This window comes from Microcaecilia unicolor, chromosome 6 (assembly GCF_901765095.1).
Source record: "Microcaecilia unicolor chromosome 6, aMicUni1.1, whole genome shotgun sequence".
NCBI lineage: Eukaryota > Metazoa > Chordata > Amphibia > Gymnophiona > Siphonopidae > Microcaecilia > Microcaecilia unicolor.
Window position 1 is genome coordinate 191,636,309 of NC_044036.1, and position 14,037 is coordinate 191,650,345.

A 14,037-nucleotide genomic window follows, 5' to 3' on the forward strand; every position below is an offset into this window, starting at 1 on the left:
CTTAATCGTTTCTGCAACACACACTTTTGCGTCTTCCAGCTTGCCACATGTTTTCCACCGTCCGTTAATCTACATCTTCAAAAGCGCAGGGTAGAGCAACATAAATGTAACCTTATACTCGTGTAACTGACGACAAACTGGCCCAAATTGTCTCCGATGCTCCTGTAGAGTGACTGAGTAATCCTGAAACATACATATTTTGTGCCCGTCATATTCCAAGCTCTCTTGCTTCTGGCGATATCCACGTAGTATCTCAACTTTATGGGTGTAGTTATCTACCTTTATTATAACCGTGTTCAGTGTCTGACGGCCATCTTGGAACATGCCCAGGTGGTGCACTCTCTCCAAACATAGTGGTCCCGCATGGTCAGACAAGGCAAACACTGTAGACAACCATCGCTCCAGAATTGAAGACAGGACTTTCTCCCCCAAAGATTCCAGTAACCAAACAATTCTCAAGTTACCTCTGCAGGAACGGTTCTCCAAGTCATCCACTTTAGTGGTTAAGTCACATACTAATGTTTCTAATTTGCCTATGGTGTCCTGGGTGTGGGGGAGATCATCTTCTAGAGCTGACGCTCGTCTTTCCAATTCCCCAGTTCTTTTGTTGGATTCTGCAAGTAACATTTCAAAGGTGGTGAATCGCTCCGACAGCTGCTCTAATCTGGGTTCCAGGGCCTTTTCTACTGCCATTGTTAGCTGTGAAAGTTGTTCCGCCGAAAAGATTCCGCCATTCAGTGAGGGCTTTGCCTCCATTTTGCTCTCCGCTGCACGGGATTTATCTTTCTCTCTCCTTGTTCCTTTAGCCGCCATTCCACTCAATGGTGATTCTAGATATTTGTCCATATGCTGGGTTTAATGCCAAGTATAAAACCGCTTTTAGTGTGTGTTAAAGGTATTAGAAAATAAGAAAGGGGCGCGGGAACCTCGGAGAGCAGTGAAACACGTCCTGCTCTCAGAGCATCACGTGGTCTCCCCATCATCATGCAGTATAAAGCACGTCTTAATGCTGGCCATTTTGAGATTATTTTCAGTGTTTGTAGTTTACCCCGCCAGATCAGATTCGCAATTGAATTTTGAGGGGGTTTTTTTGTGTGATTTGTGTGTGTTTAGTGTGTGGGTTGGAGTGTTAGAAGTTGCATGGACAGCCAATCGTGGCTTTGCCTCCTGTGGTCCCAAGGTCCGTGGGTTCTGATTGCTTCGCTGTCGGTCCTTCAGATGTCTCTCCTGGCTAAGCCCTGGGATTCCAGTGCTCCGAGCGATATCTTTGTTCAGGATGCCATGCTGTTCCCTCCACCCCGGCCTGAGTTGCTCTCATAGGGTGTGGGCGCGTGTGCCTCCTTTGGTGGTTGTCCTAGGTTGTGTTGCTGCTCTTTGTTCCTCCCTTCCCTTGGCAGGTCGTTGTTCATCCATCATGTGTTTCCTCTGGCATCAGGCACTTTCTTCATTTCTTGTGGCTCTGGGCACTCAGGTGACTCTTTCAGGAGACTTGGTGAGTTGGTGTGAAAACTATGCATTGCTAACGCTGTCTGCTTTACCTCCTACGGGTGATCTTTTCCTCCCGCGGGCGCCAAGCGATCTGCCTGCCTTTCTCCAGTCTGGCTTTCACTCTCCTCTCAGCTACCCATGGCACTGGCCCACTCCCCCTCGTGGTTCTGGTCCTTGGGAGAGTGCTCCATTCCAGGTTCCAAGCTGCAGGCGCCAGGAGCTCCCGTGGTTGGCAGTGGCTCTGCTCCCAGGTCTCTGGGGTTCATGTGCGCTGCTTTGAGGTGCACCAGAGCTAGGTCACCCCTGCCTAGTAGTGGGCCCAAGAAGGCTCACCTGCTGTACACCGCATCTCCTTCTGTTTTGGATCCGGCAGCCTTCGTCCGGCTAGCCTTCGTCCGGGTCCAAAATTTGGGTCAGGTTCAGGCCGATTAGCACCGCTAGCTCTGGGTGAAATTCCACTGGGATCGTGGGGATGGGTGTCCTGGTGGTTGGGAGCGGCCCTGGTGGTGGCGGCTCTGCTCCCAGGTCTACGGGGTTTGTGTGTGCTTTCACTGGGTCTCCCCTGCCCTACAGCGTGCCCAATAAGGCTCACATGCTGTGCACTGTTTCAGAATCGGGTCCAGGCCAGTCTACACCACTAATTCCAGCTGAAACACCAGCCGAAATTCCACGAGGACCGTGGAGCTGGCTGCTCCTGTGTCCTAGTTGGCTGTGGACTGATCCCTGCGGTAAACCACTGATAACATCCCTTTCCTCAGCGCAAGCTCCATTTACTACTATGCTCTGTCTGCTTTCATTTAACCAGTTAACCCAGTCAGTCACTTTAGGTCCCATACTGAGGGCACTCAGTTTATTTATCAGTCACCTGTGCTTGAACCATGTCAAAGGCTTGGCTAAAATCCAAGTACACCACATCTAGCGCTCCTAGATCTAGTTGGGGTTGGAGGCAGCAGTTATTATTGGGTGTAGTAGGGAAGCAGAATTAAGAGCCATTCCGAGAGATAGAATCCCTGTTGAGAGTCACTGGGAGGAGTCAGAGGGAGGAAGCCCAGCCCAGGGGGAAGAATTCTGAAATAAAATGCAGAAAGAAAGGAAAGGGGGAGGATTTAGAAGGAGATAAAGAAAAGTGTTTGCTCTTTAGAGGGATCTTTAGTTGCCTACAAGTTTGGTTGCAAGATGGTCCCCTGACACCAACCTGAAGGAATAAAGGGGAATCCCATTTTGAGAGAAGCAGACCATTGGCTGTAAAGAGGAGTTGTGGCTCAGCAAAACCACAGCTGTGACAGAGGAGAACTATGGGTGGGCAGAGGAGAGACCCAGCCTGGTAGCGAGGGATAGGAGCCAGGGAGTGCCCATCCTAGGACTGTATATCATAGAGGCCATGGAAAGGTGCAAACCATACATATTTCTAGTTTTTATTTTAATATACAGTGGGGGAAATAAGTATTTGATCCCTTGCTGATTTTGTAAGTTTGCCCACTGACAAAGACATGAGCAGCCCATAATTGAAGGGTAGGTTATTGGTAACAGTGAGAGATAGCACATCACAAATTAAATCCGGAAAATCACATTGTGGAAAGTATATGAATTTATTTGCATTCTGCAGAGGGAAATAAGTATTTGATCCCCCACCAACCAGTAAGAGATCTGGCCCCTACAGACCAGGTAGATGCTCCAAATCAACTCGTTACCTGCATGACAGACAGCTGTCGGCAATGGTCACCTGTATGAAAGACACCTGTCCACAGACTCAGTGAATCAGTCAGACTCTAACCTCTACAAAATGGCCAAGAGCAAGGAGCTGTCTAAGGATGTCAGGGACAAGATCATACACCTGCACAAGGCTGGAATGGGCTACAAAACCATCAGTAAGACGCTGGGCGAGAAGGAGACAACTGTTGGTGCCATAGTAAGAAAATGGAAGAAGTACAAAATGACTGTCAATCGACAAAGATCTGGGGCTCCACGCAAAATCTCACCTCGTGGGGTATCCTTGATCATGAGGAAGGTTAGAAATCAGCCTACAACTACAAGGGGGGAACTTGTCAATGATCTCAAGGCAGCTGGGACCACTGTCACCACGAAAACCATTGGTAACACATTACGACATAACGGATTGCAATCCTGCAGTGCCCGCAAGGTCCCCCTGCTCCGGAAGGCACATGTGACGGCCCGTCTGAAGTTTGCCAGTGAACACCTGGATGATGCCGAGAGTGATTGGGAGAAGGTGCTGTGGTCAGATGAGACAAAAATTGAGCTCTTTGGCATGAACTCAACTCGCCGTGTTTGGAGGAAGAGAAATGCTGCCTATGACCCAAAGAACACCGTCCCCACTGTCAAGCATGGAGGTGGAAATGTTATGTTTGGGGGGTGTTTCTCTGCTAAGGGCACAGGACTACTTCACCGCATCAATGGGAGAATGGATGGGGCCATGTACCGTACAATTCTGAGTGACAACCTCCTTCCCTCCGCCAGGGCCTTAAAAATGGGTCGTGGCTGGGTCTTCCAGCACGACAATGACCCAAAACATACAGCCAAGGCAACAAAGGAGTGGCTCAGGAAGAAGCACATTAGGGTCATGGAGTGGCCTAGCCAGTCACCAGACCTTAATCCCATTGAAAACTTATGGAGGGAGCTGAAGATGCAAGTTGCCAAGCGACAGCCCAGAACTCTTAATGATTTAGAGATGATCTGCAAAGAGGAGTGGACCAAAATTCCTCCTGACATGTGTGCAAACCTCATCATCAACTACAGAAGACATCTGACCGCTGTGCTTGCCAACAAGGGTTTTGCCACCAAGTATTAGGTCTTGTTTGCCAGAGGGATTAAATACTTATTTCCCTCTGCAGAATGCAAATAAATTCATATACTTTCCACAATGTGATTTTCCGGATTTAATTTGTGATGTGCTATCTCTCACTGTTACCAATAACCTACCCTTCAATTATGGGCTGCTCATGTCTTTGTCAGTGGGCAAACTTACAAAATCAGCAAGGGATCAAATACTTATTTCCCCCACTGTAGCTATTTTGCTTTTCTTGAGCTGGGCGCAGACAAGAGTTGCAAGAAAGCTATAATGTGCTTTTTCTGAAAACTACCCTTCTAAGGTTGTGGTTTGACATTTGGCCTATGCTAACTTGTGATAAGTTGCAGGTCAGCATCTAAGACAGAGACTCCTATGACTAAGGGCATCTGCTGTATCCAGATAAACAATCAAAAGAAGAAGTAAATGGGTGTGGGTAAAATTGTAGCCATAGCATGAGGGTGGGGGTAGTAACAGGGTAAGTTTACCCATTATCTAATGAAAACTTATGCTTATGTATATGACAGGCCCTGCCAATTTAAGGGAATAAATGATAGAATTTGATGGAACGTGATTCATCATAACAGGAAACAGAATATTCTGGAAAGATGCATATTCATTAGGTAGGAAGGGTAATTATAATTAAGATAATGAAGAAAGGAAAAAAAAAGTATTTAAGAGGAAACAAAGGATGGCGAGCCTCAGTGTGTCCACTAGTAGGTAGACATATTGACAGTTCACAGGGAAAACTCTGTTTTTATTTGCTACATATTATACTGTATTGGGAGTTTATTTGTTACTATTTCAATAATTATTGATTGGCTTCTTTGACAAATTGAATAAACATTTATTATGTAACATTTATTTAGTAGCCAGAGTTTTTCTTGCCTGGAATTCTGCCTCGGGGAGTAAAGATTTACTCGAAGGCCCACCTCCCCAGGAGACCTCCAGAAGGTTACTTCTGTCTCAGAGGCAAGACAGAAAGTAGACAGGACCAGGGTGAGCCAACCCAAAGATCACCTTGGAGGGAGATCAGGTCAGGTCAGGAGAGTCTGGACCTGTAAAAGTGAGGAGCACAGCCTTTGGTACAATATTCTTTGGGATAAGCATGGACAGCAGCAACAGAACTCGTGGCAGGTGAGCGTGGAGACCCCCCCCTTACCGGGTGCACTTTCTTCCTGGTGGTGCCTCCTGATGGCTACTCTGGCTTAGCAGGGGATACCACAGCTGAGGTCCTTCAAAGCAAGCCATGCCTCTTTGTCAGTAGTCACCTTTCTGGAGGCCCCCCTCCTAACCATTGAAAGTAGGGCAAATGGGATTAACACACAGCGGAGGGCGGAGCCAAGATAGCCACATGTACCTCAGCTTGACTGGCTGGAACTTTGGCTGCTGAAAATAGTTGATTTTTCCTTCTTACCTTTATGCCATGTGCTAAGCGTAAAGGGACAGTTAATCCCACTGCCTCTGTGGGCTGTACTTTGACCCCAGTTCAGCAGACTATTGAGCGGTACCTGCTCGGGAGATCTCACAATGGTTCTGGTGTTTAAGATCCCGCTGTTCCCTGAGAGGAAGGCGTCTCTAAGAGCTTGAGCTTGGACTACTCTTTCTCTCCTCCGTCTGCAAAGCACCCCCATGTCCAGTGACATTGCAGTTGGTGATTCGATTATTAGACATGTAGATAGTGGGGTGGCTGGTGGACGTGAGGATCGCCTGGTGACTTTCCTGCCTGGTGCAAAGGTGGTGGACCTCGCGCGTCACCTATATAGGATTATAGATAGTGCACGGGAGGAGCTGGATGTCTTGGTACATGTGGGTACCAATGACATACAAAAATGTGGGAGAGAGGTTCTGGAAGCCAAATTTAGGCTTTTAGGTTGAAAGTTCAAATCCAGAACTTCTAGGGTAGCATTTTCTGAAGTGCTACCCGTTCCACGTGCAGGGCCCAAGAAACAGGCAGAGCTCCAAAGTCTCAATGAGACGCTGGTGCAGGGAGGAGGGTTTTAGATGTTAGGAACTGGGCAACATTCTGGGGAAGGGGGAGCCTATTCCGAAAGGATGGGCTCTACCTTAACCAGGGTGGGACCAGGCTGCTGGCATTGGCATTTAAAAAGGAGATAGAGCAGCTTTTAAACTAAAAATTGGGAGAAGGCCGACAGTCGCTCAAAAGCCATGGTTCAGAATAAGGTATCTTTCAAAGATATCACCAAAATAGGGAAGATAGGGTATCCCGATAGTGAGGTTGCGAAAGAGACCATAGTAGATCAAGTGTCTTTAAATAAAAATAAAACAAAAGATTGCAAATTAATACTGTCAAGTACTGAGCATGATGTAAATAGGAACAACAAACATAGTTTGAAATGTCTATATGCAAATGCCAGAAGCCTAAGAAATAAGATGGGAGAGTTCGAATATATTGTACTAAATGAAAAATTAGATATAACAGGCATCTCTGAGACCTGGTGGAAGGAGGATAACCAGTGAGACACTGTCATACTGGGGTACAAATTATATCGTAGTGATAAGAGTGGATCGAATTGGTGGAGGGGTAGCACTGTGTGTTAAGGAGGGCCTTGAATCTAATAGATTGAAAATTCTACAGGAAATAAAACACATCTTGGAACCCCTATGGATTGAAATTCCATGTGGAAAGGGGAAAAGGATAGTGATAGGAGTGTACTACTGTCTACCTGGCCAGGATGAACAAACAGATGCAGAAATGTTATCGGAAATTAGGGAGGCTAACAAACTGGGCAACATGATAATAATGGGTGATTTCAATTACTCCGATATTGACTGGGAAAATGTAACATCAGGGCATGCTAGGGAGGTAAAATTCCTAGACGAAATCAAGGACTGCTTTATGGAGCAGCTGGTACAGGAGCAGATAAGAGAAGGAAAAATTCTAGACCTAGTTCTTAGTGGAGTGCATGATCTGGTGCGGGATGTAATGGTGATGGGGCCGCTTGATAACAACAATCATAATGTGATCAGATTTGATATTAGCTTTGGAGTAAGTATAAACAGAAAATCCAATACGTTAGTGTTTAACTTTCAAAAAGGACACTATGATAAAATGAGAAGAACTGTGGGAAAAAAACTTAGAGGAGCGGCTGTGAGGGTCAAAACTTTACATCAGGCGGGGATGCTGTTTAAAAATACCATCCTGGAAGCTCAGGCCAAATATATTCCATGTATTAAAAAAGGAGGGAGGAAGACCAAACGACAGCCGGCATGGTTAAAAAGTGAGGTGAAGGAAGCTATTAGAGCTAAAATCCTTCAGAAAATGGAAGATGGAACCGACTGAAAATAATAAGAAGCAGCATAAAGAATGCCAGGTCAAATGCAAAGCGCTGATAAGAAAGGCAAAGAGGGACTTTGAAAAAAAGATTGCATTGGAGGCAAAAACAGCAAATTACCTTAATTGTTTGCTTAATTATGACTGAGTTTTGTACATTCAAAAGGTGGAATGTGTTTATTATCCTGAAGGTTCATCAATAAAAACGTTGAAACATAAAAGCAAGAAGCCGGCAAAAGAATCAATTGGACCGTTAGATAACCAAGGGGTAAAAAGGGCAAATTGTGTTCTTTCCTTGGATCTACAAGCTGCTTAGAAGTTGAAGGAGATAAAGCGCATCCTATATCCTGCTCTTTCTGGGATTCCCTAAATGTCCTGTTTCAGTAGTATCCTTCAAGGATACTCCACACCTAACCATGCGCTCCTGGGCTTTTCCCCTCATTATAGTTTAAAAGCTATTGATCTACTTTTTAAAAGTTGGCACTAGCAGCCTGGTTCTATCCCGGTTAAGGTGGAGCCCATCCTTTCGGAACAGTCTCCCCCTTTCCAAGAATGTTGCCTAGTTCCTAACAAATCTAAATCCCTCATCCCTGCACCATTATCTCAACCACGCATTGAGACCGGAGCTGTGCCTGCCTTTTGGGTCCTGCACGGGGAACAGGGAGGATTTCTGAAAATGCGGCCCTGAAGGATCTGGACCAGCTTTCTACCTAACTGCCTAAATTTGGCTTCCAGAACCTCCCTCCCACATTTTCCTATGTCATTAGTACCCACATGTACCAAGATAGCTGGTTCCTCCCCAGCACTATCTAAGATCCTGTCAAGGTGATGTGTGAGGTCCGCCACCTTCGCACCAGGCAGGCAAGGAACCAGGCAATCCTCACATCCACCAGCTACCCAGCTATCTATATGCCTAACGATTGAATCACCAGCTACCACAGCTGTCCTAACCCTTCCCTCTTGGGCAGAACATATCCTCAGTGTGAGAGGATAGTACATCCCCTGGTGGGAAGGTCCTGGCAACAGGAGTACTTCATCAGGGTGATGCTCTCCTTCTAGGAGACCTCCCTCCTCCAAGGCAGCACAGGGGCTACCAGACTGGAGGTGGGACTTCTCTATAACATCCCTGTAGGTCTCCTCTATGTACCAAGTTTGAAATAGCAAGTGACACTCAAAGTAAATCTCATGCAAATGAGCTGCTTGCAATTATAGCAAGCAGCTCAATAGGGAAAGCGCCTAGGGCATGCATAGAACAATGCAGCACATGCATAGAACAGTCACTCGTTAAGCGACAATGCTATGTGCACGCCCAGCTACACATGGCTTTCATACACGCACATATAAGTGTATCATAATTAATAATATTATTATTGTATTCTCCACCAGATATAATGTACCTATGATAAGAATGTGTAAGAAAAGGGGGAATTAAATAATATATTTGTTGAATTACATTAGCCTGCACTGTAAGGTTTAAGGACATGTGCTCAGAACATAAAGACCATATATTTAACTTTAAAATGTTTATTTACAATACAGGTAATGTAATAATGTTACGAGAGAGGCAGTTTTTAGGAATCTTTCACAAGGGGAAATGTGCTACAAGATAATTTAGAAATTAGGCTGGATTAATGGTAACTCACTTTGATGGAGGCTGCTGGTTGGAGTGATGGAGTTCCTTGCTGGAAAAGAACTCTTTTGTTGCAGAGTTGTTGTTGGAGCCTGGAAAAAGTCTTATTTTGGATTTGTGTGAAGTCTAGCAAGGTTCATGGAAGGTCCAGATCAGGAAGTGGACCAAGAGAGCAAGGCCAGAGTGCAAGAGCCAGAGAGCAAGAGAAAAGAAGAAAAGAAAATGTTCCAGGCTTTTTATAATCTCTTGTTGGACCATATGCTGAAGTCAGGTGGGCTGTACTTGATCCAATGAAAACTCAGGGATAGCTGAAAACTGGTTTCATCTAGTTTTGAGATGGAGCATGGTAACTGGTCACATGTTTAATGACATCATAAGACTTTATGCCTGGACATCTGCTGTGATATACATCCAGAAGGCATCTGACAGGATTAAAAGAGTCTTTGTCTGAGAGTAAGTGGACTTCTTTTGTCAGATTAGATAGGTAGAAGGGCTTTTCAGTCTATGAGTCATTGTCTGAGAATAGGTGAAGTTTCACTGTCTTTCAGACTTATTTTCGAAAGTGATTGCCAGCTATTTCCCGACATAAATCGGGAGATGGCCGGCGAACTCTCAAAAGCGGCAAAATCGGTATAATCAAAAGCAGCTTTTTTTGACACCATCGCCGCTTTCCCGTCGCCTCGCTGGCAAAAGTTCAAGGGGGGTGTGTCGGTGGCGTGGCGAAGGCGGGACATGGGCGGGCATGGGCATGGCTACCAGATGGCCGGCTTTCGCGGATAATGGAAAAAAAAGCGGCGTTAAGCAGTATTTCGCCGGGCTTACTTGGTCCTTTTATTTTCATGACCAAGCCTCCAAAAGGTGCCCCAACTGATCAGATGACCACAGGAGGGAATGGGGGATGACCTCCCCGTAGTCCCCCAGTGGTCACCAACCCCCTCCCACAATAAAAATATACAAATAAAAACCTTTTTTGCCAGCCTCAAATGTCATACCCAGCTCCCTGACAGCAGTATGCAAGTCCCTGGAGCAGTTTTTAATGGGCGCAGTGCACTTCAGGCAGGCAGACCCAGGTCCACCCCCCCCCCCCCCACCTGTTACACTTGTGGTGGTAAATGTTAAGCCCTCCAAACCCCACCAAAACCCACTGTACCCACATGTAGGTGCCTCCCTTCACCCATGAGGGCTATGGTAATGGTGTAGAGTTGTGGGGAATGGGTTTGGGGGTGATTTGGGGGGCTCAGCACCCAAGGTAAGGCAGCTATTTGTATATTTTAAAAAAATTGTTAGAAGTGCCTCCTAGGGTGCCCAGTTGGTGTCCTGGCATATCAGGGGGACCAGTGCACTACAAATGCTGGCTCCTCCCACGACCAAATGCCTTGGATTTCGCCGGGTTTGAGATGGCCAGCATTTTTTTCCATTATCGCTGAAAAACAAAACCGGCGATCTCAAACCCGGCGAAATCCAAGGCATTTGGCCGGGCTAAACCGTATTATCGAAAAAAAAGATGGCCGGCCATCTTTTTCGATAATACGGTTCCAGCCAGCTGTTGCGCCGCCGCCAAAATAGATCACCGGCGATCTATTTCGCCGGCGACGTTCAATTATGCCCCTCTTTGTTAACTCCAGTCTCTGTGATTGCTGTCCATCTTCAGATTTTTGTTCATTGGAGATGTGCTGATGGACTTAGGTATCCACCCAGCTAGTTTTTGTTACATGGGAGGGTGAGATGGTCAGAGCAATTTATCTGATACTGTTCCAATAAGTCTTTGTAGCTGTATTTTTTATATATATATACATTTGTATCTGATCCAGCAAAATCAATAACTCTGACAATTAAACTCCTATCATGCTACATATTTCCTTCTCTTCATTCTTAGAGACAATATTAACGCATTAATATTGGAACGGAGAATCACAAATAACTATAAAAAGTTACTATTTTAACACTAACATAACACAGAAGCAGAATTCAAATAAAACAATAGCAAAGATATTGGACTATTTACATGGATGTATTGGGAGAAGTGAGTCTTTGAATAGTGGATATTGAACCTTGGAACATGTCACCTAATAGGAATTGTGACTACTATAAGTACATAAGAATTGCCATACTGGGAAAGGCCAAAGGTCCATCAAGCCCAGCATCCTGTTTCCAACAGTGTCCAATCGAGGTCACAAATACCTGGCAAGATCCCAAAAAAGTACAAAACATTTTATACTGCTTATCCCAGAAATAGTGGATTTTCCCCAAGTCCTTTAGGAAGCCGTCCAAACCGTTTTTAAACTCTGCTAAGCTAACCGCCTTTACCACATTCTCTGGCAATGAATTCCAGAGTTTAATTACACGTTGAGTGAAGAAACATTTTCTCCGATTCGTTTTAAATTTACTACATTGTAGCTTCATCACACGCCCCCTAGTCCTAGTATTTTTGGAAAGCGTAAACAGATGCTTCACATCTACCCGTTCAACTCCACTCATTATTTTAAAGACCTCAGCCGCCTTTTCTCCAAGCTGAAGAGCTCTAGCCGCTTTAGCCTTTCCTCATAGGGAAGTTGTCCCATCCCCTTTATCATTTTTGTCACCCTTCTCTGCACCTTTTCTAATTCCACTATATCTTTTTTGAGATGCGGTGACCAGAATTAAACACAATATTCGAGGTGCGGTCGCACCATGGAGCGATACAAAGGCATTATAACATCCTCATTTTTGTTTTCCATTCCTTTCCTAATAATACCTAACATTCTATTTGCTTTCTTAGCCGCAGCAGCACACTGAGCAGAAGGTTTCAACATATCATCAACGACGACACCCAGATCCCTTTCTTGGTCCGTGACTCCTAACGTGGAACCTTGCATGACATAGGTATAATTCAGGTTCCTCTTTCCTACATGCATCACTTTGCATTTGCTCACATTAAATGTCATCTGCCATTTAGAAGCCCAGTCTCCCAGTCTTGTAAGCTCCTCTTGTAATTTTTCACAATTCTCCCGCGAATTTAACGACTTTGAATAACTTTGTGTCATCAGCAAATTTAATTACCTCACTAGTTACTCCCATCTCTAGGTCATTTATAAATATGTTATAAGCAAATACTCATTATTAATTTTGTTTGCTCCTGCTCATGTCTTACATTTAGGTTGCTAGGTATTCACCATTGATCAAGTTTTCTGTAGTCATCCGGCATCTGTTCTATTAGGCTTCTATTCAGTTAGGTGGCTTTGGGCAGAGTCTGGCTTTGCTCTACTTTTAGTAGGCTTGCAATCACACTCACATGCCTTTAATCATGCAAGTATCATATGCACCACCCCCAGAGACCAGCTCCTTTTTGCAACCTCTCAGGGACATAGGTTGCTCCCAAGTTGATGCCACACGATAGCTTCATCGTATGGCACTGTAGATCTGGTTGCGAGAGGTCATCTTCTGGATCTGGTGAAACTTTCTCTAAACCCAGAATGCTAGCCAAATCATTAGCATAAGAGTGAGCAGCTGACTAATCAATACCACCACAATGGGATGGAATAATCTATTTAGTACATTATTCCCAGTATTTAACTTTCCAAAGAAAATATCCCACCATGAATTTTTCCCTAAGTTCTCTATTTCAGAGGCTAACTGATTGTGTTACTTTTTGAATTCCACTGTTTTGCGGTCTTTCCGCTCCCTTCCCCCACGTAGGAATTACTTCAGAAAAAGCCACAGTCCAAACCAAAGATTTCAGTCCCTCCCCAAGCTTCTGGAACGCTCTCTGTGCTGTAAACTTGCTATTGTTGGCCAGGTCATTTGTCCCCAGATGAATTACAACATCAGGGTTTGAAGCCTTGCTCTCTTCTCAAATCACTTTCAGTATTTGGTCGGTACATCTGGTAGTTGAAGATCCTGGAAGGCATTTCACTAGACTGGAACTCTTGAACTGTGTTCCTAAGTTAATGCCTCTGATAATGGAGTCTCCGAGCAGTAAGAGTTTTCTGCTTTTCACCCGTCTGTCATTGTTTAGGGGATGTTTCTTGGGTTGTGCTACTTTCATTGCCTCTGGTTCCTCCACAGTACTTCTTTTTCCAGCATTATGATGATGCAACACTGCAAAAGAATTTGACAGGGGGCAAAGGTTGGGTGGGTGAGTTCTTCTGTCTCACAGATCTTAGTCTACCAGAGCCTACTGTGACCCATCTATTCCTTTGTTGTTTCATTCTCTGTGGAAGTGGTGGTAGTAAATTGGCTGGGAAATTAGTAATCCTGGATTCTTCTTTAATTGTAGCTAATTCCTTCTTGAGTTTGTTGATCTCATCTTTCAGAGCTGATATTTGGAGAGAGATAGGACAAGCTCTAAGGTTCCAGATAGTTTGCCTTAGGATTAAAGCAGAACATGTATTGCACTGAATGAAGGTCATATTGACGTAATTCACAAGTGTGAAAAGGTGTACTATGATAGGGAATAACAAGGAGTAGGACTGACCAATTAAGTAACCTCCGTTTACAATCAAACCAAGAGGCAGATGCACTAAAGCTAAATGAGCCTTTAATGACTCTCCAACGAGGAAAATTTGATCCGTTGCATGCATCAAAGGGCTTTTACCGAGGAAGCCAGCAGCTAACGAAAACGGAATGGAGATGAGCAATTAGTGTGAAAACCCCATTGAAACGACATGCACTAACCTTTTCCGATTGCCTTTACGCAGGAAAAAGGCAGGAAAACTAATGAGAGGTCTGGACCACTCGTTAGGACAGCTCTGTGCCAGGAAAAATCATTAAGAGAAAAAATAAACAAACTTTGAGCCAATCCCAGCGCATTAGCAGAGCTAAAAGCGCTGTGATTGGTCCAAA